General features: G+C 43.3%; 1 long non-coding RNA gene across 1 annotated transcript; it reads left to right on the top strand.

Moving 5' to 3' along the window:
* Nucleotides 1–220: 220 nt before the first annotated feature.
* LOC118937287 lies at nt 221–1,502 on the top strand. Its single transcript, XR_005034529.1, has 2 exons — nt 221–627; nt 715–1,502. It is a non-coding gene; the product is annotated as an uncharacterized LOC118937287 (long non-coding RNA).
* The last annotated feature ends 1,066 nt before the right edge of the window (nt 1,503–2,568 follow it).

Genomic DNA, 2,568 nt, shown 5'->3' with positions numbered 1-2,568 from the left:
TCACACCAGACACTGACTGGTTTTCTCATCCACATCCCTACCTTTTTGTAAAGGTATTTGTCACCAACAGATGCATATCTGTATTCCCAGTCATGTGAAATCCATAGATTAGGGCCTAATGAATGTATTTCAATTGACTGAACTGAAACTCAGTAAAATCTTTGAAATTGTTGCGTTTATATTTCTGTTCAGTGTACTACTGTAACAAAGACACAGACAGTGAGTTCCATAAGCGTGAATACACAGATAAGCGTAGCATATGAACAGAAACAATACTCTCCGATGGGTGATAACAATGGAGTGCTAGACAAAGGGTAAATAATCAGGGAAGTGATGAAGTCCAGGTGTGTCTAATGATGAGGCACAGGTGTGCGTAATGAAGGTTGCCAGGTGTGCATAATGATGGGTTTGCTAGGACTGGTGGTTAGTAGACCTGCGAGTGCTGGAGAGGGGTAACGGGACTAGACGTGACAATTACCTACAGATCTACAGCCTCAGGCACAAGTTCTGAAACACAGGCCTAAGGGAACTTCTGGAGCTTCGGGCAGAACATTAGTTCACCAAACCCTTTCAGGAGTCCAAATAATCATAGCCCTATACATTATATATGAGGACTCCATCTCGTCTGTAGGTTGCTGTGTCTATAAATGTCTGATGTAACTAATAATGTAGTTTCTAAACTCACAGGAGAAACCACATCTTCTTTTTTAAAAGCGTTCCTGTGAGTCTAAGTCGCGAGAGTTCCAGTCAAGTGGAATGGGTGCAGGAACTGAGCGGAGGAGCTATTTTCAGCCAGCCAAGACCCAGGAGTTGTCCGTCCTGAGCACAAGCACTTCAGCTGTCTGAAAACTCACAAAAACCCTGCAGCCCACTGGGACTGATCACTTTATCAAACTGTTTCAAGATATGCACTCTGCATGCCATAGGGTTCACTGAAAGGAGGGGGATATAGCAGGAGCAGTGTACCCTATAGGGACAGTTTTTAATGACTACGAGACTTACATAACAGAAAAAACTTGTAGCCCTTTCCTGCAGTCAAATTACCTATGAGTGGAATGTTATTCATATTTTTCATCATTTTATAATTAATAAGCTTTTTCTTTTTAAACCCGCAGATAATCCGGTGTTTCTATGTCAAACGGCTTTGTTATATTTCAGTCTTCTGTGATGTATATAAAGTGTAATATTGGGATGCAAACTCAAAAATACATTTCAACTCCATATCTGACATGGTACAGATGTCTTCTTTTTTGTAAGTCCATAGCCATGTGTGTGAGGTGTATACTTTTGTTCCAAAGTAGATTTTGTTTAAGACTACCAAGAAACACTCTGTGTGACCCTGATTTATCCCGCTGTAGTAAAATGTAACAGCTAGTTTTGAATTATTGTCTAAGACTACAACTAGGTCACAGAGGTTTTTTCTGGTTAGTTTTCACATCAAAGAAACATTCCTAGCCCAATGGAGAGACCTGTCCATAGTGGTTGTAGCTGGTCATTAAAGTTCCTGTCTGTGACTCTGGCATAGACTGAGTTGGGACGTCACATTGAGACATCAGAGTCCCAGCTTCCTCCCACAGCTCCCCCAGTGAAGGTGACTCCTCTCCTCGCTGCATTCCATTCCAAAGCATTCAACTGTGAAGTTCAGCAAAGCGGACACTGATTGGCTTGAACCAAGAGCAGCTTTTAACCCTATTTTTTGCCCCCAGAAAGGGCCTCTGAAAGTTTACCAGTCAGTCAGGGAGCACACTAGAACTGATGCTCTCAAAGCAGGGCCAAGTGGGGGGTTTTCTCCTCTAGATTAGCATTTGAAAGAGCTGGAGGAGGCTAGGGCCGAGGAGGGGAAAGCTAGGAGGACTTTGCCGGGTGGTGAGAAGCAGAGGTTTCTCTCACAGCCAAACTATTCTCCTGCCTCAGCCTTTGAGGGTGGCTGAAAAGGGCCTTTTGTCAGTCAGTCTCACTAACCTTATTCATCCCTATTATATAGAGCAGGGGCCAAGGCCTCTCTGTGCATCACTTCATCTCCCCTACTTCATCTACCTGTCACTACATACTGTATAGTACCCACACATTAATCAACAGGTTTCACTTTGAGTTTCAAGATAGTTTGTCGGGGATCCTAACTGCAATTATTAAGCATGAAAACATATATTTCTTGAAAGAGAAAGGGGAGACTACCAGTGTATACTGTACATACTGTTAGAATTAATACAATGAACAATCCCACTACTTCATTTTTTTGTGTGGTGACCTTCTGACGTGCAGAAGACAATTTCTCTACCCCTTTCAAAGTAGGCTAAAAACACTTTCTTTCTGGTCGAATGCCTCATGATGAGATGTCTCGAGTGGTCAGACCTTGAAATTCCAACTGACTAGTCAAGGTGCCCTACCCTGACTATGGCTCTGGCCTCCAGCCAAGATTCCCCCAAACTACATGTCTTCTTTCCCTCCTCTTTCTCATTACAGGGCGGTATTTGCCAAGCAGCTGTCACTGAGGAGATGTCGGCCGTTGTGTGTCGACAGCCTTGTAACCATGGAGGTATGCCCAATAGGAAGCATCTGAATCACAGC

The sequence above is a fragment of the Oncorhynchus mykiss genome, chromosome 2, assembly GCF_013265735.2.
Source record: "Oncorhynchus mykiss isolate Arlee chromosome 2, USDA_OmykA_1.1, whole genome shotgun sequence".
NCBI classification, from domain to species: Eukaryota; Metazoa; Chordata; class Actinopteri; order Salmoniformes; family Salmonidae; genus Oncorhynchus; species Oncorhynchus mykiss.
The sequence above is the reverse complement of the archived record's forward strand: the minus strand, read 5'-3'. Positions and strand labels throughout refer to the sequence as shown.